General features: G+C 48.4%; 1 pseudogene across 1 annotated transcript; it reads left to right on the top strand.

Moving 5' to 3' along the window:
• The first annotated feature begins 261 nt into the window (after positions 1-261).
• On the top strand, positions 262-20,415 carry LOC146756781 (uncharacterized; annotated as a pseudogene). The gene is made up of 6 exons (XR_014937375.1): positions 262-693; positions 883-1,035; positions 1,888-3,055; positions 17,443-17,497; positions 18,052-18,327; positions 18,433-20,415. The product of XR_014937375.1 is annotated as an uncharacterized LOC146756781 (transcript).
• Positions 20,416-20,976: the final 561 nt, after the last annotated feature.

The following is a 20,976-nucleotide window of genomic DNA, read 5'->3' as shown; positions in this document are numbered from 1 at the left end:
GGCTCAGAGTACTTCCCCTTTCTTTCTCATGTCTTCAGGCCACAGAGGTAAGGAGCTAGGATGTGGCTGGATCCTCTCCTAGTCCCAAACTTGCTCAAGGCTTTGTGTGGAAGGAATCAAACGGTCCCTCTAAGGCAGAGCCTTATAGAGCACATGAAAGCTCCAAAGTAACCACAGGTGCCTTAGAGAAGATCAGTATTGAGAAGGAGTGTTGATGTCAAGCTGCAAGGGATCTCTGTGCAGGTGTGAACTGCAGAGAGCCCTGCTTGAAGGCAGGTCCTGTAGTGCAGCCTGCTGCTGTGCAGCAGAGCTGGAGGGGCACTTGTGCTGCTCCCTGTTTTGGGGTAAGATGGCTGCCTCCATGCCTTGCTTTGTCGTAAGTCCCCAGCTCAGTCTCAGCTGTTGAACTAAGTGTCTGCTACCAGTTGCATCAGCCTCCCAGTATGAAACAGCTTTGTGGCAGTTTATCTCTCTCAGCTAGGCTGTTTCTTGTGCTGCAGCTTATTGTCTTCCTCTGTATGCCCAGGCTGTGCCCTGCAGAAGGGCTGAGCTGGGACTGGGACTGCTGCATTCCCTCACAGCTCCCCTGCCATTTCTCTTCTCCCTGCAGGCTCCAGTTCAACTTCTGCCTTCCAGCCGTGATCATCCCAGCCTGCAGGAGAGCAGGAAATGGCCGCAGCACATCCAGCTGAGGTAGGGGTTGGGGAAGCAGGCAGGAGAGACCAAAGGGCCAGGGATGTGAATGCAGGGGAAGAGGGAGGTGCTCTCAGCCAGCGTGTGTGTGCAGGGGACAGGGAAGCAGCTGGGATGGGAGGATCTGTCCTGTGTGAACTGTTTGTCTGGGCCTTGGCTGTTCCCAGCAAGGTGCTTCTTTGCTTGCAGGAGCCCGTGAGCTTTGAGGAGGTGGCCGTGTATTTCAGCAGGGAGGAGTGGGCGCTGCTGGACCCTGCGCAGCGAGCGCTCTACCGGGACGTGATGCTAGAGACGTACCAGTGCGTGGCCTCGCTGGGTGAGAGCTTGTCTGCCTTTCCTCCTCGTTAGGGCACCTTTGGCTGTGCAGAATGAGCCTCTGCAAGCCGGGCCTTGAATAATTGTCATGCAGCTACATATTGACTAACACAGCAGTGCCAGCAAGAAAGGAGATACTGAGAAGCATGAGTTTCAGAAGGGATTAGTATGCACGGCACTCTGATCAAAGCTGCAGATTCAGTGCTGGCAAGCAGGCATCAGCCAGGAGGGAGAAAACCAGCCCTTGTGTTGTGTGTTGCATGGTGCCACCAGCTCCAACTCACAGATGATTCCCTGGTTACTGCTATAGAATTGAGGATTTTCCATGCAATTGCCGTCAACATTTTGATGCCTTGACCTCTGGTAGATTGTAAGAAAATAAGTAATCTGTTTTAAAGTTAATTTGAAAGAAAAAATATCCCTTCACAATGTTCTGAGATTCTTTGCTCCAAGGGAAGCTGTAGGCACGGTGTCATTCAGACCCAAATGTTGTTTTCTCCATGGGGAGGGACACAGTGGTGCTGATGACCTGTTGAACATATAAAAAAAATATCCCTTCATAATGTTCAGATGTCAAATCATTCTTTGCTCCAACATTCAGGCCCAAGGGGTGGTTTGTCCATGGGGAGGGAGACAGAGTGGATCTGTTGAACAGGCACTGTGCCAGAATGAGGGAAATGCTCTCTTGTTCCCTGTTTCTCTCCCTGAAGCTCCATTTCAGCCCCCAAGCCCGTGGTGATCTCCCTGCTTGAAAGTGGGGAAGACCCCTGGATCCCAGATGTGCGTAGCCCTGAGGCCATGCCAGGAGACCTCATCCCAGGTGAGATGGTGGAGGGAATGGGAATGTTGGGGCTGTAAGAGCCTTCTCTGCCTTTGTTTTATTTTGGGCACCGTGTGCTATTGCTGCATTTTCTCTGTCATCCAGCAGCTGGTGGGATCAAAAATGCAAAGGAGGTTCTGCAGAGAAGTTGTGTAGCAGATAGACAGTGGGGTCACATCTCTGCGGAAGAAATCAGAAGGGATGCCCATGAAGGCCTGCAGCAAGGTCAGGGTGAGCACATCAAGAAGCCCCTGGGAACGTGTCTGGGAATGACATTGAGGAAGCCAGTGGACTTCACCATAGGTCCAAAGCAGCCTGAGGAAACCAGGAGCAAGGATGCGTGCCAGATGAAAAAGCAGAATCCGTGCACTGAGTGTGAGAAAAGCTTTAAACTGGATTCCAGCATCACTAACCACCAGTGCATGCACTCAGCAAAGAGGCATTACGAGTTCTGTGATTCTGCAGAGAGCATGAAAAGGAGAGTCCACCCCAATTTCACGGACACTGGGAGCCTCACTTCCCAGCAGTGTATCCACAGAAGAGAGAGACTGTACAAGTGTGCTGAGTGCGGGAAGAACTTCAAAGATAGTTATAAACTCAAAAGGCACCAACTTGTCCACACAGGAGAGCGACCATATAAGTGCACTGAGTGTGGGAAGAGCTTCAAAAGCAGTTCCAGACTCACTTGTCACCATCGCGTCCACAGAGGAGAGAGACCATATAAGTGCACTGAGTGTGGGAAGAGCTTCAAAAGCAGTTCCAAACTCACTTGCCACCATCGCGTCCACACAGGAGAGAGACCATTTAAGTGCCTTGAGTGTGGGAAGAGCTTCATCAGCAAGTCTGTTTTGAAGTGTCACCAGCGCATCCATACATATAGAGAAACCCTATACGTGTCCTGAGTGTGGGAAAAGCTTCAGAAGGAGTTCTGAATTGAAGCAGCACCAGAATGTCCACTCGGGAGACAAAGCCTTTAAATGTCCTGAGTGTGGGAAAAGTTTCAGATGGAGTTCTGATTTGAAGCGCCACCAGTGCATCCACAAAGGAGAGAAACCCTCTAAGTGTTCGGAGTGTGGGAAGAGCTTTAAAAGGTGTTCTAAGCTGATGCTGCATCAGAGCATGCACATGGAAAAGAGACCCTTAAAGTGACCTGAGTGTGGTAAGAGCTTCAAAGGGAGTTCAGAATTCAAGATGCCTCAGAGCATCCACACAGGAGAGTTTCACGGTGTTATCTAGATGAATCTACGTCCATGACAAGGAGCTAGCAGGCCTTTGGGCTCCCCGCCCCCCAAAAATGGGAAGGGAAAAGGGGTAGGGAGATGGGAACTGGCTCAGGGAAACAAACAGAGCAGCAGCAACAATCTAAGGAGGAAGACTTACCTTACTAACTATGATGTCGGGATGCAAGATTACACAATATAATACAGTCTAATTGAAACTGAGGTCCTCTGGGATGTGTAGTTCTTCTCTGTGCTCCACATGATGATATGATGAGAAATACCAATAGAAAAAATATTACCAAACCATGCCATTCCATCTCTTATTCTACATCGCTATAATATGCTTAAAATACATATAAATAAACAAAAATTAAAATGTATGACACACACAGGTCTATTTACATATATATACATAGAATTACTGACTGCACTGCCCCAACATCAAATTCCTTTGTGGTACATATTGAACATGCCCATCTCTCTGCATCACCCACCAAGTGCTCCCAGGTCCCTGGGCAAAAAAAATTTCACCAAGTGGTTTGCCCTTTCCAGAGGCTGGAAGGACCCAAACAGCTTTTCCGAACATGTTCTTTACATGTACTACAGGGATCTTATCTCTCTCTACATTGTGCAGGGGGCTGGATTGGCTAGGACCCTCATGATTGACAGATCTTCTCATACTGACCAACCAAGTGGCTTCTGCCCAATGCTTCTCCCAGTGCTTCAGTGTTCCACCATCTATTGCTTTCAACATAGCTTTCAACAACCCATTGTTCAATTTTACCAGAAGCTGGTCACTGTAGGGGATATGATAAACCCACTGTTTTTATAAGGAAATGTTTGAATTGTGTCTCATTTTCAGATTCATATCTTTCTTGGGTGCCATGTCACGGAAACGTTTGAATTGTGTCTCATTTTCAGATTCATATCTTTCTTGGGTGCCATGTCACCATAGGACTTGCTTCTCAAGATTCAGTGCGGTGTTTCAGGTGGTAGTATGGGTACTGTGTATGTGTCAAGCCACCCAGTGTTTGCTTTCACCATGGTAAGCACATAATACTTGCCATTGTGACTTGCGTAATCCAACTCCATAACCACGAAGCAGTTATAAAGCAGGTATGTTTAATGAGTGATGCGCATACACCCTGGTGCATGGGGGATAGCTCCACCTTACTTGCACACCGTTAGGACAAAATGTGCAACAGATATAGGCTGAACTAATACATAATCAATAGTTTGCAGGAATTTGGATACATATTAATTATATTCATGAGACCGCATTAGCATGCAGTCCCTCCCCCCTTGCGTATGTGTACTGAGTTGTGGGGGTGGTTGTGGGATGAAGGCTCATCATCTTCCTCGCTGTAAACTTTCAACCCTGCGGGAGGGGCACCCCCAAACTCATTCCAGCTTGCTCTGTGGACATCTAATCACCACACTGTTCTGGGGCTATTCCATCCTTCTCTTCATGGCCTTCATCTCCTTGTTTTCTCAAAATTAGTGTCTGCAATTCCCCCTCTCTGCCCCCCCTTAACATAAACTATCTATCTGTAACTACCCTTTGCCTTAGTGAGGCCCCCTTTCCCTTTCTGTAGCAAAGTGTTCCCTTTTCATCTACTATGCGGTCTTTTTTCACTATTCAATTGTGAGATGGTGGCAAGGTGATATAATCAACCTGCCACTCCTCCCTGTATTTAACCTTCTGCCATTGTCCTTGCCCACAGAGAAGTTTCACCTCTTGGCTTGTTTAATTACGGCACGTGTTTCACAGTCATGAGTAACCTGCGCGATAGTGTCCATAGTTAAGTCCACCCCTCGGTCTCCGGCCCACTTATATGTCACATCTGTTTCCTGGTGGCCCGAGGTCTCATGAGCCCATCGAGCTAGAAATAACTCACCCTTATTCTGCCAGTCCAAGTCAATTTGAGAAACCTCAATTCTGGCAGTTCAATCTGCCTGATGGTTGTTCTGTTGTCCTTCAGTAGCCCGACTCTTGGGCACGTGTGCATCCACATGACACACCTTTACAACCGTACCTTCGGGTTTCAATGTCTTTCCACAGTCCAGCAGCCCAAATAGGTTTACCCCTCCGTTGCAAGTTACTTTTTTCCCACTGCTGTAAGCACCCCCATAAGGCATTTGCCACCATCCATGAGTCAGTATAAAGATAAAGCATTGGCCACCTCTCCCATTCAGCAACATCTAAGGCCAGCTGGACAGCCTTTACCTCTGCAAACTGACTTGATTCTCCTTTACCTTCAGTAGCCTCTGCAACCTGTTGTGTGGGGCTCCATTTGCGATGCTTCCCTACAATGTGACATGATCCATCAGAGAACAGGGCATATTTCTTTTCATTTTCTGGAAGCTCGTTGTATGGTGGGGCCTCTTTAGCACGTGAATCCCCCCTGTGGCGCAAGTGGTAGAAGTGCCGCTCTGCTACACAGGAGGCTTGAATCCCGGGGGGTTGGATTCGATGATCTCTAAGGTCCCTTCCAACCCGCATGAGACTATGATACTATGACACCTCTTCTGCTGCTGATGTTCCAAACTTTTTACCTTCAGGCCAGTCCATGATCACCTCTAGGATCCCTGGAAGGCTGAGGTTCCCCATCTGAGCTCATTGTGTAATCATCACAATCCACTTGCTCCAGGTGGCATCAGTAGCACGATGGGTGGAGGGAACCTCTCCTTTGTACATCCAGTTCAGCACTGACAGTCAAGGTGCCAGAAGGAGCTGTGTTTCAGTACCAACTACTTCGGAAGCAACCTGAATACCCTCATATGCAGCTAAGATCTCCTTCTCAGTTGGAGTGTAGCACTCTTCGGACTCCTTGTATGCTCAACTCCAAAATCCCAGGGGTCAGCCTCAGATCTCTGCTGAGGCTCTTTGCCACAAACTTCGAGTGGGACCTTTCTCTCCAGCAGCAGTGTAGAGGATGTTCTTTACATCCTGTCCCATCCGTACTGGCCCCAGGGCCACGGCACAGGGTACCTCTTGTTTAATCTGCTCAAAAGCCTTCTGCTGTTCAGGGCCCTATCCAAAAATAATCTTCTTCTGTGTTACCTGATAAAGGTGTAGGGCTGTAGTTTGGAACGTGCATCCTCCAAAAGCCTACTACACCCAGGAAAGACTGTGTCTCATTCTTGCTAGTTGATGTAGACATGGCAGTGAGTTTTTCGATCACATCAGTTGGGATGTGACTATGTCCATCCTGCTACTTTATACCTAGGAACTGAATTTCCTGGGCAGGTCTTTTGCTTTGCTTAATAGCTTGTAAAAGAATCTGGATTATTTGCTCTCCTTTTGTGAAAACGTCCTCTGCTGTATCGCCACTCACAACAATGTCATTAATGCACTTCAGGTGTTCAGGAGCACCACCCTGTTCCAGTACAGTTTGGACCAACCTATGGCAAATGGTTGGGCTGTGTATCCACCCCTGGGGCAAACGGTTCCAAGTATACTGAATGCCCCTCCAGGTGAAGGCAAACTGTGGCCTACTGACGTATCTGCAAATTAACCTGACTTATCCCAGGACCTTGACTTTCCGGGGGAGAGACACAAACATGGATGCCATGATGTCTTCTCTCATTTTTTCGCTGCGTCACACTCCTTATATACCATCCTAAATCCTGTGCAGACGCGTACACCCTCTACGCAAAACCCGATGCACGCGAGAGAGCCTCTACACACACCTAACTAAACCCCCCACCCACTAACTCTTAATCTGCAGGCCTTACTCAGCTATTCTAGAACACTCCATCTACTCAGAACTACTGTATGCACTCATAAATCCTTGCAAAGACAGCTTAGTACCCCAACAGCCGACATTCTGCAGCCAAAGGAATGGAGAAGAAGGCATTAGCAATGTCAGTGGTGGTATACCATTTGGCTGCTTTTGACTCCAGCTCGTACTGGAGTTCCAACATGTCCCGCTGTCACGGTTTGAACGAAAAATCCACCTGCGTCCGTGACAGGGGGGCGTGGGCGTGGGCGTGGACCCCAGAGGGTCCCTAGGCCGAAAGGAAAAAGTTAATTAGGAAAAGAAAACAGCGGCAACGATCTAAGGAGGCACACTTATTTACTAAATACTATATCGAAATACCGGATAACACAATATAATACAGTATAATTGAAAATTGAAAATTGAGCTAATGAATCAAGCAAAATAGGAGAGAGAATGAGTCCCGTAACTGAGAGGCCACACTGTGAATCTAGGCGAACGGCTGAAGGCTCCCACACACTGCCCTGAACGCCAGAACTCGAAAGACGTCAGTCTAGTCTGCGACAGAGTTAATATAGAGTCCAGGTCCCGTGACCTATCGTGTTGCTCTCTGGGAGATGTAGTCTTCTTCTGTAAGTTGCAGATTCAGTAAAATTATTCATGCTTTATATGATGTTATGATGTGGAATACTGATAGCAAAATTACAAAATTATTAAACCATGACATTCCACCCCTTATTCTACATCATTACATTATGTTTATACATACATACACACTCATACGTATAGTTGTGAGTATTCAGCAACCTTATTTTCTTGACAATTTATATTTATTCCATACAAATCCCTAAGTTGAGAACAAAACTCTATAACCTAACCCACTATTAATTATTAATTTTGAGAAAAATGGCCAAACTGCCAGAAAAAGGAAAACATGTCAGCGGTGGAGGAGAAAGGCAGCACTAGTAGGGCGTCCCCCACATCAAGGTGCACTCATCCTTTCCCAGCCGCCACTGCAGATTTCCTTTTGACTTATACTTCTTTCCATGTGTGCTCTATACATGCATGGCCAGTGCACGATATAGAGTCCAGATGGAAAACTTGCTTACAGAATGCCTAATTAAGCTATATAGAAAAAAGTGTTTCCTTAACATTAATCCACTCTATCTTAAGTCCTGTACCTAATTGGACATTTGTCAAACATTTTCTGAGACTCTACCTATATATCTACAAGAAAATCATTGGCTGCACTCCCCCAACATCAAATTCCCTTGTGGTACACATTGGACATTCCCATTTTTGTCCATCACCCACCACGTGCACCCAGGTCCCTGGGCAAAGACAGTACCCCGGAGAGATTTGCCCTTTCCAGACACTGGAAGGACCCAAACTGTTTTTCCCAACAAACTCTTTATGTGTACTACAGGAACCTTATCTCCCTCCACGGTACGTAGGGAGCTGGATTGGTTAGGACCATTACGATTACTAGATCCTCGAGTGTTGACCAACCAGGTGGCTTCTGCTAAATGGTTCTCCCAATTTTTATACGTTCCGCCACCCATTGCTTTCAACATAGTTTTCAACAACCCATTGAATCGTTCAATCTTACCAGAAGCTGGTGCATGATAGGGAATATGGTAAATCCACTCAATGCCATGATTTTTGGCCCAAGTGGTTACAAGGGAATTTTTAAAATGGGTCTCATTATCTGATTCAATTCTTTCTGGAGTGCCATGCCGCCACAGGATTTGCTTTTCCAACCCTAATATGGTGTTTCGGGCGGTAGCATGGGGTACTGCGTATGTTTCGAGCCACCCAGTGGTTGCTTCCACCATGGTGAGTACATAACGCTTACCATTGCGAGATCGTGGCAAGGTGATATAATCAACCTGCCATGCTTCTCCATATTTATACTTTTGCCATCGCCCTTCCCCCCAAAAAGGTTTCATCCTCTTGGCTTGTTTAATTATGGCGCATGTTTCACAATCATGAATAACCTGAGCAATAGCGTCCATGGTTAAGTCCACCCCTCAGTCTCTGGCCCACTTATATGTTGCATCCCTTCCTTGATGACCTGAAGTCTCATGGGCCCACCGAGCTAGGAATAATTCACCCTTGTTCTGCCAGTCCAAGTCTATTTGAGCCACCTCAATTTTGGCAGCTCGATCAACCTGATGGTTATTTTTATGTTCTTCAGTGTCCTTACTTTTAGGCACATGAGCATCTACATGGCGCACCTTTACAACAATGTTCCTTATTCGGGCAGCAATGTCTTTCCACAGTTCAGCAGCCCAAACAGGTTTACCCTTTCGTTGCCAATTATCATCCTCCCACTGTTGCAACCACCCCCATAAGGCATTTGCCACCATCCATGAATCAGTATAAAGATGAAGCATTGGCCACCTCTCCCGTTCAGCCACATCTAAAGCCAGCTGAACAGCCTTTACCTTTGCGAATTGACTTGATTCTCCTTTACCTTCAGAGGCCTCTGCAACTTGTCGTGTGGGGCTCCATACAGCAGCTTTCCATCTGCGATGCTTCCCTACAATACGACATGATCCGTCTGTGAATAGGGCAAATTTCTTTTCGTTTTCTGGTAGCTCATTGTATGGTGGTGCCTCTTTAGCACGTGATACCTCTTCTGTAGGTGGTGTTTCAATTTTTTTACTCTCAGGCCAGTCCATGATCACTTCTAGAATTCCAGGACGGCTGAGTTTTCCCATTCGAGCTCGTTGAGTAATTAATGAAATCCACTTACTCCAAGTGGCATCAGTAGCATGATGGGTGGAGGGAACCTGTCCTTTAAGCATCCAGTTTATTACTGGCAAGCGAGGTGCTAGAAGAAGCTGAACCTCTGTCCCAACTACTTCAGAAGCAGCCCGAACCCCCTCATACACGGCTAAGATCTCCTTCTCAGTCGGAGTGTAGCGCTCCTCAGACCCTTTATATGCTCGACTCCAAAATCCTAGGGGTCGGCCTCGGGTCTCTCCTGAGGCTCTTTGCCACAAACTCCAGGTGGGACCTTTCTCTCCAGCAGCAGTGTAGAGGATGTTCTTCACATCCTGTCCCGTCCGTACCGGCCCCAAGGCCACGGCACGGGCTATTTCTTGTTTTATCTGCTCAAAAGCATGCTGCTGCTCAGGACCCCATGAGAAATTATTCTTCTTCCGTGTTACCTGATAGAGAGGGCTCACTATGTGGCTGTAGTTTGGGACATGCATTCTCCAAAAGCCCACTACTCCCAGAAAAGATTGGGTCTCTGTTTAATTTGTGGGCGGAGACATAGCAGTGATTTTGTCAATCACATCTGCTGGGATGTGACGACGTCCATCTTGCCATTTTATACCTAAGAACTGGATTTCCTGGGCAGGCCCCTTCACCTTGCTGCGCTTAATGGCAAAACCAGCTTTCAAAAGAATTTGGATTATATGTTTCCCTTTCTTGGAAACCTCTGCTGCTGTATGGCCCCACACTACAATGTCATCAATATACTGCAAGTGTTCAGGAGCATTACCCTGTTCCAAAACAGCTTGGATCAATCCATGGCAAATTGTTGGGCTGTGCTTCCACCCCTGGTGTAAACGGTTCCAGGTATACTGAATACCTCTCCAGGTAAAAGCAAACTGTGGCCTACATTTTGCAGCCAATGGGATGGAAAAGAAGGCATTAGCAATATCAAAGGTGGCATACCACCTAGCTTCTTTTGACTCCAATTCATACTGGAGTTCTAGCATGTCTGGTACAGCAGCACTTAATGGAGGTGTAACTTCATTCAGGCCACGGTAATCTACCGTCAGCCTCCATTCCCCACTGGTTTTACGCACTGGCCATATGGGGCTGTTAAAAGGCGAGTGCGTTTTGCTAATCACTCCCTGATTTTCTAATTGGCGAATTAACTTATGAATGGGGAGCAATGAGTCCCTATTGGTGCGGTACTGCCTTCTGTGAACCACTTTGGTGGCAATTGGTACCTCTTGGTCTTTTACCTGGAGCAACCCCACAGCAGAAGGATCATCTGACAGACCAGGTAAAGTTGACAGCTGCTTAACACCATTTGTGTTTACAGCGGCAATCCCAAAGGCCCATCGATACCCCTTGGGATCCTTAAGATATCCCATCCTAAGGTAATCGATTCCCAATATACATGGAGCCTCTGGACCAGTCACAATAGGGTGTCTCTGCCAGTTTTTACCAGTGAGGCTTATTTCAGCCTCCAACATAGTCAATTCTTGGGAACCCCCAGTCACTCCATGGATATATATTGGTTGTGTCCCTTGGTGACTTGAGGGCATTAGGGTGCATTGTGCACCAGTGTCCACCAAGGCTTTATATTTCTGTGGTTGAGATGTGCCAGGCCACTTAATCCACACAGTCCAGTATACTCTGTTGTCCCTTTCCCCCCCCTGGCGGGGGGAAGGGCCCCTCTATTGTTTACCTCGTTGACTTGCAGCAACTGGAACTCTCCCCTTTTTTGAAGAGTTCACCTTACTGGTTGTTTTGCATTGTAATTCTTTCACTTGTGCCTGAAGTGCAGAAGTGGATGAATTACATCACTTCTTCATGTCCTCCCCATGACAACAGAGGAAATACAACAAGGCAAGACGTGTAGTCTTATCATTGTCATTTGCTTGAATACGAGGACGTCTCTTTTTTATGGTTGAGATTTTTGATGATACAAGTCGAGAGGAACTCACGTTGTTTAGCTCTCTCAATAGGTGATCGTGGAAATCCTGGTCTCCATCATCTGGTACCACCATGGATTCATCTACATCAGGCACATTAGCCAATTTGTCAATAATATCACTTTGTGTTCCCTCCATCTTGTTTAATCTTTCCACAATTTTGACAATGGCTGAAGTATACAGATTAACTTCTGTAGCGCTTATAAATAATTCAAGTTCCTGAAGTCTGCTAATTAGTTCATTCCCAAGGTGTTTCCTTTCCCCTTTGCCATATACTAATGCAAGTGCACTGACATGCTTTTCTGGAGCTGCCTTTGTAAAGTCACGCCACATTTGTCGTGGAACACAGACTGTTTCAGGATCATGTAATTGGTTTGGATCGTTATGATTGAAGTGGGGGCTGTATAGCATTTCCACCAGAGCACTTTCTTTCAAAAATTGGATACCTTTCTCTATATAAGTGCATTTCTTTTTCTCAGGCTCCAAGTCCCGTTTAAAGGGGAATCTATCTCTTACCACTATCAACATCTGCTTCCAGAGGGTGTAGGACTGATTTTGGCATGTGCCAATACCTCTGTCCACACGTGAATCCCTGGAAATGCTACCCAGTTGGCGAGCTTCACTGCCATCGAGCCATGCACTGTTGGCACCATTGTTCCAGCAGCGAAGTAACCAAGTGACCATATGTTCTTTTGGCTTAGATCTCGAAATTCACTCAGTTTAAAAGATCGATCAATAATGGTCCTAATACTTTGCTTGCCTTTTGCTCTATCAAGAGTCCCAGGTGTTGATGGTGGCAACTGTGTTGATGAGGCTGCCCCATCTATAAGTTTGGACTTGAGAAATTCTCGTAAAGAAAATCTAGCTTTTGGCTCCTCTTCTTCTTCTGACTCTGTCTCTTCTATTATTTCCTCCAGGTAACCCTCCTTTTTTTTTCCTCTCTCCTAACTTCCTCTGCTCTTCCAACTTCCTCTGCTCATCTAACTTCTTATGCTCCTCTAACATCCTCTGCTCCTCCAACTTCCTCTGGTCTTCTGACTCCCCCTGCTCTTCTGACTCCCCCTGCTCTCCTGAGTCCCCCTGCTCTCCTAACTTCTTCCGCTCTTCTAACTCCTTCTGCATTTTCTCTAACTGAGTTGAAACTCGTTTTGTCTTTCGCCCTCTTACAGGGGCAACCAACATTATATCTGGTGACCCCGATGGTTGGTCCAATTGGACTACACGTGCCCCCGGTGGCTGGTCAGATTGGACTACATGTGCCCCCGATGGCTGGTCAAATTGGACTACACGCGCCCCCAGTGGCTGGTCAAACTGGACTACATGTTCCCCCCGTGGCTGGTCAAATCGTACTACATGTGCCCCTGGTAGTTGGTTAAATACATTCAGTTCACCCCCGAGGGCACATAGCTGGTTTCGGAGAGTGTTCCGCTCGAACTGGGTGGCACTGAACTCAGTCTGGAGATTGTTGTACTTCCACTGGAGGGTGTTGCGCTCGGATCGGAGGGTTTTACACTCGATCTGGAGGGTGTTATTCTTAGACTGGAGGACGTTATGCTCAGTCTGGAGAGTGTTGTGCTTGTTCCGGAGGGCACTGTGCTCTGACTGGAGAGTGTCATACTTGAACTGGAAGGTGTCACTCTTGGATCGGAAGGCATTGTGCTTGGGCTGGAGGGTGTAGCGCTCAAACTGGAGGGCATCGTACTTGGACTGGAGAGTGTTGTACCCAGACCGGAGGGCGTTATGCTCGGACCGGAGGGCGTTATACTCAGTCCGGAGAGTGTTGTGCACAGTCCGGAGGGCACTGTGCTCAGTCTGGAGAGTGTTGTGCTCGGACTGGAGAGTGTTGTGCTCGGACCGGAGGGCGCTGTGCTCGGACTGAAGAGTGTTGTGCTCGAACTGAAGAGTGTTCTGCTCGAACTGAAGAGTGTTGTGCTCGGACCAGAGGGCATTATGCTCGGACTGAAGAGTGCTGTGCTCGGACTGGAGGGTGTCGCACTTGGGTTGGAAGGCATCGTGCTTGGGCTGAAGGGTGAGAGGAGTGAAAGGAACGCCAGGACAGCAAGGGAGGGATGCCTGACCACAAGGGTGTGCGAATGTCCCCACCGAAGGAAGCAAAGAGCCGGCAGAAAGCGATGCTTCATTAGCGTAACAAAACACAGCCCCCATTCCTCCCTCCCTCAAACCGTCCTCCCCTACACCCCTCCCATCGCCATCCCCCGAGGGCAGATGTGCCATGAGAACGAGCTCCGGGCGTGCTCGATGTGGGAATTCCTGCTTTCCTGAGCCCGTGCGGAAGAAGCGAGAGCCTATCTGGAAGCCATCCGGGCAGCACCGCGGGGGAAGGAGGTGCACCAAGGCCGTCCTGCGGCCAGCTCCGGGCTCAGGGCACTCGGCATCCTCTGCTCTACGCGACTCCGAGGAGCCCGGCTACCTGCACCAGAGCTGGGAGCAGCCTGCTCCGCACCCAAGGTAGGTGCCCTTCGTGGCTCGTGCAGAGGAGCGCACGCTTCCTGCCCCCTGCCAGCAGCACCGGGAGAGGAGCGGGGAGCGGCCCCGGACGGGGCGGAACCCGCACTGCCGTACCCCAGGCGGGACCCTGGTCCCGGCTCCAGCTCCCACTCAGCGCAGCAGGTTTGCTGGCCCAGACGGGCTGCAACCAGGGCAGCAGTTTATGCAGCCCGGGCTGGGCTCCGAGGGGCACGGGAACGGGCTGGGAGCTGGGACAGTGAGGAAGGGAGCAGAGGAGGTCAGCGTGCTCTGCTGCCCGGTTGGATCTCTGTAACACAGAGCAACTGGGACTGCAGTTCTTCCCCTGGGTCATGGGGGACACGAGATGGCCTCGCTCTGCACGCGTGGATTGATGGAAGCTTTAAACTCCCCGATGCCTCCTTTGGAGTGTCTTAATGTGAAACCTCCAAGAGGGAATTTCCACTCCCCCTGCTCCTCCTCCTCCCCGGCAGCCCCCAGCTTCCCTTCGGGGACCCTGCGGGCAACACGTGCTTCTAGCGACCCTTGAAATGGCGTTACCTTTTGTTTGCTGAGCGCTTGCCTGATGGCTCAGCTGGGGCTGTGCAAACCCTTGGCAAGGCTTTTGTTGAGTCTGTCCCGGCAGCTGCAGATGCCTTGAGCGCACAGCTGCGGGCCCTGAGCACGTTCAGCATCTGCAGCAGCTCCGGCACTGGGCTCTGGAACAGACGATGAGAAGCTGGCAGCCTGTGGGCTGACTGGAGCACGCGTTGAGAACACGGCCGAGCAGCAGCAGGTCAGTAAAGCACAGCCCAGGCTGCCTTCTGCAAAGGGCAGGCGCTGCTGAGAGCGTCCCCTGGCAGTGAGCGCAGTCTGCGTGCTCAGCTGAAGAGAGAGGGAGGAATGTATTCATTGATGTAATGCAGGTATCATGGAGTGCTCTAACAAGGGCTCAACAAGGCTGTTGTAACCACGTGGTTGTTTATTGCCTTAATTGTTCTGTTTTGAGCTGCTACTATTTGATAAGTTGCCTTCCTGGTTGAGTTAAAATTCCCAGCACAGCATTGTCTGGTTGTGGAAGTGACCGTCACAGGCTGGTTTGGCTGCAGTGCTGTCACATACTCTCTCTTTTCAGGAGTTTTTTGGATGTTTTGTTGACTTGTTTCTGTGTTTAAGTAAGCCATCCTGTTTATTTGAGAAGTGTGTAAAATCCAGTTGACTCCTCGCCATTTTGCACTTCCTTACACAAGGAATGTGAGCCCTCATCACTTTTAGGTAACATCAGCAGTAGGTGGTTTTGAGAACTACATCATTTTCCTTCACAAAGTACTTTTCCAAACCCTTTTATGAGGGCTTGGTTGATTTCAGCAAGCCCAAGGCTACTTCCACTCCTGAGAGGATGTACAGACATCTGCCAGAGGATTTTATCCATTTGCCACCAGGTGTTCCTCTCACGGATCTGTAGAGGCAGTGCTCTAGCAGGCTCCTCTGCTGGCAGCTGCCATCTGCGCTGAGGCTTGCTGTGTTTGTGTGTTGGGGGCTGCATTCAGTGTTCTTCCATGAACCAGGTGCTTTTCTGCACCTCCTGCTGGATGGTTGGATGGCCATACCATATTCTAACAGTATTTCTGCAGCTCTTTCCTGGGTAGCCATCCCCTTTAGGCGTGCTTGCTGTCAGTCTAAAGATCCCCAGTTGGCACAGACTGTCCTTGTTGTATATTCTCAACTTTCTTCACCACTCAGACCTCCAATAAAACTCCCTTTTCCCATTCCTGCAGCAAAGGTAGACAATAAGCAGTCATTCACAGAAGAGTTTGGGATGCACTTAATGTCTCTTGTTGTCAGTTTTTTTCCCTTCTTGCCATCCTACAGACTTTCCCCATTGGTCACAGGTGGATCGAAACACAGTATACACTCCTAAGGGAGAAACAGGCTTATATTTGTTGATATAATAGGGATATGCTGTAATGATTTAGTAGTGACAAACAGGATCGGAGGTGGCTGGATACACTTGGTTATTTACTGCATAGAGGGTAGGGATAGACACAGACCTACAGGTGGCACTCCCATCGAGTCACGAGGCTCAGAGTAGTTCCCCTTTCTTTCTCGTGTCTTTAGCCCACAGAGGTAAGGTGCTAGTGATTGCGGAATCAAACTCTATAATCCAGAGATGGGTTATAAAGCAGGTATGTTTATTCCAGTGTTGTGCAGTGCTGGGTGCAAGGGGGATAGCTCCAACCAAACTTGCACACCGATTTGTAAAATCGTGACATAGATATAGGTACATCTAATACATAGTGAATGAGTTCTCGAAATTCTGATTCATATTCAATAGTTCTTTAGCATGCAGACCCCCCTCTTGTTATCGCCCATCTTATCAGGGAGATGCAACTCCTCTTCTGATATTTAAACTTCTAATCCTCTCCTCCCCAGGTGTCTCAGGGAGATCTCACTTCTTATCTGCATCCTTCCTGCTCTCCCAGAGCCATTGTCTCCATTCCTTGTTATTCTAACTAGATCATTCCTTTTCCCACCTACAAACTACATATAACTATCTCCCTCTAGCCCCCCTTTGTTCTAAATTCCACCAGAGCCTCTGTTTCTTGCATCGCTGTTCACTAGGATGTGGCTGGATCCTCTCCTAGTCCCAAGCGTGCTCAAGGGTTTGTGTGGAAGGAATCATACCTGCACAGTCCCTCTAAGGCTGAACCTTAGAGAACACAAGAAAGCTCCAAAGTAACCACAGGTGTCTTACAGAAAGTCTGTTTTGAGAAGGAGTCTTGACGTCAAGCTGCAAGGTATCTCTGTGCAGGTGTGAGCTGCAGAGACAGCCCTGCTTGAGGGCGGTCCTGCAGTGTAGCCTGCTGCTGTGCAGCAGAGCTGGAGGGGCACTTGGGCTGCTCCCTGATTTGGGGTAAGATGGCTGCCTCCTTGCCTTGCTTTCTCTTTAGTCCCCAGCTCAGTCTCGGCTGTTGAACTAAGTGTCAGCTACCAGTTGTTTCAGCCTCCCAGTTTGAGACAGCTTTGTGACGGTTCATCTCTTTGAGCCAGACTGTTTCCTGTGCTGCAGCTCATTGTCTTCCTCTGCAAGGCCAGGCAGCGCCCTGCAGAAGGGCTGAGCTGGGACTGGGACTGCTGCATTCTCTCACAGCTCCCCTGCCATTTCTCTTCTCCCTGCAGGCTCCATTTCAACTTCTGCCTTCCAGCCGTGCTCATCCCAGCCTGCAGGAGAGCAGCAAATGGCTGCAATACATCTTGCTGAGGTAGGGGTTGGGGAAGCAGGCAGGAGAGGCCAAATGGCCAGGGATGTGAATGCAGGGGAAGAGGGAAATGCCCTCACGCAGCATGTGTGTGCTGGGGACAGAGAAGCGGCTGGGATGGGAGGTTCTGTCCTGTGCGAGCTGTTTGTCTGGGCCTTGGCTGTTCCCAGCAAGGTGCTTCTTTGCTTTCAGGAGCCCGTGAGCTTTGAGGAGGTGGCCGTGTATTTCAGCAGGGAGGAGTGGGCGCTGCTGGACCCTGCGCAGCGAGCGCTCTACCGGGACGTGATGCTGGAGACCTACCAGTGTGTGGCCTCGCTGGGTGAGAGCTTGTCTGCCTTTCCTCCTTGTTAGGGCACCTTTGACTGTGCAGAATGAGCCTCTGCAAGCCGGGCCTTGGATAATGGCCATGCAGCTACATATTGACTAAGAACACAGTGCCTGCAAGAAAGGAGATACTGAGAAGCATGAGTTTCAGAAGGGATTAGTATGCACGGCACTGTGATCAAAGCTGCAGAGTCAGTGCTGGCAAGCAGGCATCAGCCAGGAGGGAGAAAACCAGCCCTTGTGTTGTGTGTTGCATGGTGCTACCAGCTCCAACTCACAGATGAATCCCTGGTTACGGCTTTGGAATTTATGATTTTCCATGCAATTGCCGTCAACATTTTGATGCCTTGACCTCTGGTAGATTGTAAGAAAATAAATAAGCTGTTGTAAAGTTAATTTGAATGAAAAAATATCCCTTCATGATGTTCAGAGACGTCAAAGCATTCTTTGCTCCAAGGGAAGCTGTAGGCACGGTGTCATTCAGACCCAAATGTTGTTTTCTCCATGGGGAGGGACACAGTGGTGCTGATGACCTGTTGAACATATAAAAAAAATATCCCTTCATAATGTTCAGATGTCAAATCATTCTTTGCTCCAACATTCAGGCCCAAGGGGTGGTTTGTCCATGGGGAGGGAGACAGAGTGGAGCTGTTGAACAGGCACTGTGCCAGAATGAGGGAAATGCTCTCTTGTTCCCTGTTTCTCTCCCTGAAGCTCCATTTCCAGCCCCCAAGCCCGTGGTGATTTCCCTGCTTGAAAGTGGGGAAGACCCCTGGATCCCAGATGTGCGTAGCCCTGAGGCCATGCCAGGAGACCTCATCCCAGGTGAGATGGTGGAGGGAAGGGGAATGTTGGGGCTGTAAGAGCCTTCTCTGCCTTTGTTTTATTTTGGGCACCGTGTGCTATTGCTGCATTTTCTCTGTCATCCAGCAGCTGATGGGATCAAAAATGCAAAGGAGGTTCTGCAGAGAAGTTGTGTAGCAGATAGACAGTGGGGTCACATCTCTGCGGAAGAAATCAGAAGGGATGCCCATGAAGGCCTGCAGCAAGGTCCAGGTGAGCACATCAAGAAGCCCCTGGGAAAGCGTCTGGGAATGACATTGAGGAAGCCAGTGGACTTCACCATAGGTCCAAAGCAGCCTGAGGAAACCAGGAGCAAGGATGCGTGCCAGATGAAAAAGCAGAATCCGTGCATTGAGTGTGAGAAAAGCTTTAAAACAGATTCCAGCATCACTAACCACCAGTGCATGCACTCAGCAAAGAGGCATTACGAGTTCTGTGATTCTGCAGAGAGCATGAAAAGGAGAGTCCACCCCACTGGCCAGCAGTGCATGTACACAGGAGAGAGAGCCTCCGAGTGCTCTGATTGTGGAAAGAATTTCACGGACACTGGGAGCCTCACTTCCCAGCAGTGTATCCACAGAAGAGAGAGAATGTACAAGTGCCCTGAGTGTGGGAAGAGCTTTAAATGTAGTTCTAAACTCAAAAGACACCAACGTGTCCACACAGGAGAGCGACCATATATATGCCTTGAGTGTGGGAAGAGCTTCAAAAACAGTTCCAGCCTCATCTACCACTATCGCGTCCACACAGGAGAGAGACCATTTAAGTGTACTGAGTGTGGGAAGAGCTTTAGAAGCAGCTATGAATTGAAGATGCACCTGCGCATCCACACAGGAGAGAAACCATATAAGTGTTCTATGTGCGGGAAGAGCTTCAAAAGCAGTTCCAAGTTCTCCCAACACCATCGCATCCACACAGGAGAGAGACCATTTAAGTGCACTGAGTGTGGTAAGAGCTTCAGGAGCAGCTCTGAATTGAAGCTCCACCTGCGCACCCACACAGGAGTGAGACTATATAAGTGCTTTGAGTGTGGGAAGAGCTTCAAAATCAGTTCTGTTTTGAAGTGCCATCAACGCATCCACACAGGACTGAAACCCTTTCAGTGTCCTGAGTGCAGGAAAAGCTTCAAAAGCAGTTCTGTATTGAAATTGCACCAGAATGTCCACTCAGGAGACAAACCATTTAAATGCCCTGAGTGTGGGAAAGGCTTCAAATGGAGTTCCAGCTTCTCTTCCCATCAGCGTGTCCACATGGGAGAGAGACCCTTTATATGTCCTAAGTGTGGGAAGAGTTTCAAAGGGAGTTATGATTTGAAGCGCCACCAGCGCATCCACACAGGAGTGAAACTGTCTAAGTGCACTGAGTGTGGGAAGAGCTTCACCAGCAGTTCTTTTTTGAAGTGCCACCAGCGCATCCATACGGGAGAGAAACCCTATACGTGCCCTGAGTGTGGGAAGAGCTTCAAAAGCAATTCTGAACTGAAGTGCCACCAGCGCATCCATACAGGAGTAAAACCCTTTCAGTGCACTGAGTGTGGGAAGGCCTTCATAAGCGGTTCTAAATTGAAACTGCACCAGAATGTCCACTCGGGAGACAAACCCTTTAAATGTATTGAGTGTGGGAAAAGCTTCAAATGGAGTTCCAGCTTCTCTTCCCATCAGTTTATCCACATGGGAGAGAGACCATTTAAATGTACTGAGTGTGGGAATAGCTTCAAAAGGAGTTCTGATTTGAAGCGCCACCAGCACATCCACACAAAAGAAATACCCTGAAAGTGTCCTGAGTGTGGTAAGAGCTTCAAAGGGAGTTCTGAACTGATGCTGCATCAGAGCATCCACACAGGAGTGTGTCATTATGTTATCTAGATCAATCTATGTCCGTGACTGGGGTTAGCAGGCCTATGGGCTCCCCGCCCCCCATTAATGGGAAGGAAAAAGGGGTAGGAAGATGGGAGCTGGGCTCAGGGAAACAAACAGAGCAGCAGCAACAATCTAAGGTGGAGACTTACCTTACTAACTATGATGTTGGGATGTAAGATTACACAATATAATACAGTCTTATTGAAACTGAGGTCCTCTGGGATGTGTAGTTCTTCTCTCTGCTCCACATGATGTTCTGATGTGGAATAGCAATAGCAAAAAAATTACCAAACCATGACATTCCACCCCTTAATCTACATCATTACATCAGGCTTAAAGTACATACATATATACAAATAAAAATTAAAATGCATTACACACACAGGTCTACATACAAATATATACAAAGAATTACTGACTGCACTCCCCCAGCATCAGATTCCCTTGTGGTACACATTGAACATCCCATACTATGTATACATATATGTAGTATTGACCAACCAAGTGGCTTCTGCCCAATGTTTTTCCCAGTGCTTCAGTGTTCCACCGTCCATTGTTTTCAACATAGCTTTCAACAACCCATTGTATCAATAAATTTACCAGAAGCTGGTTATGGCATAGGATATGGTAAACCCACTGTATCTATAAGGAAATGTTTGAAATGTGTCCCATTATCAGACTCAATTCCTCTTGGGGTGCCAGGTTGCCACAGGACTTGCTTCTCTAGACTCAGTATGGTGTTTCAGGTGGTAGTATGGGTACTGTGTATGTG

The sequence above is a fragment of the Coturnix japonica genome, chromosome 26 (assembly GCF_054131305.1).
Source record: "Coturnix japonica strain WE chromosome 26, WE-NBRP24, whole genome shotgun sequence".
Classification (NCBI taxonomy): Eukaryota; Metazoa; Chordata; class Aves; order Galliformes; family Phasianidae; genus Coturnix; species Coturnix japonica.
The sequence above is the reverse complement of the archived record's forward strand: the minus strand, read 5'-3'. Positions and strand labels throughout refer to the sequence as shown.